This window comes from Cicer arietinum, chromosome 3 (assembly GCF_000331145.2).
Source record: "Cicer arietinum cultivar CDC Frontier isolate Library 1 chromosome 3, Cicar.CDCFrontier_v2.0, whole genome shotgun sequence".
Taxonomy (NCBI): Eukaryota; Viridiplantae; Streptophyta; class Magnoliopsida; order Fabales; family Fabaceae; genus Cicer; species Cicer arietinum.
Genome location: NC_021162.2, coordinates 51,608,092 through 51,608,715, shown reverse-complemented (window position 1 = coordinate 51,608,715; position 624 = coordinate 51,608,092).

Below are 624 nucleotides of genomic sequence, written 5' to 3'. Positions count from 1 at the left end.
AAGTTGAGAGACTTGTGCCCTAGCATAGAAACTAAAAGACGGTCGTTTCTAACATCATTGGAGCAGTTTTATCAAGAATCATTCATGAATCCTTCTTGTAATTCTTCTCTAATCTTTATCTCTTTGATTTCTGTCATGAGTAACTAAACCCTATTTGTTAGGGATGAGTGTAACAAGATGAAACCCTTATTTTTAGGATTTGATTTCTAGTTATATGAATGCGTTTATTGAATTATTTTTCTCATCTCTGTGCTTAATGCTTTTTATTGCTTGATCAACATTAAAATGTTCTACGATTTGTATTTTGAAACGGAAGTGGACTTTACGAATGCTTGAGATGAGAAATTCATGAATTTGTAGTCTAGACATAGGTGCAGGTCATGAAACCAATTAAATTAGTTGCAAAGCAATAATTTACAAGAGAATTTCTATGTGGTAATGCTTAGTTCTAATCTTAAATCTACTAAGGAATTATGGGTTACTTTGGAATTAAAGGTTCTGTCACTAAGACATTAGGGCAAGAATAATAAAGAGAATTCGATAATAATTCAATAAAGGAATTCAATAACTAGGATCAAATTAGACACCAAGGTTGGATTCGAAGTGAAACTCATCCCTGACATT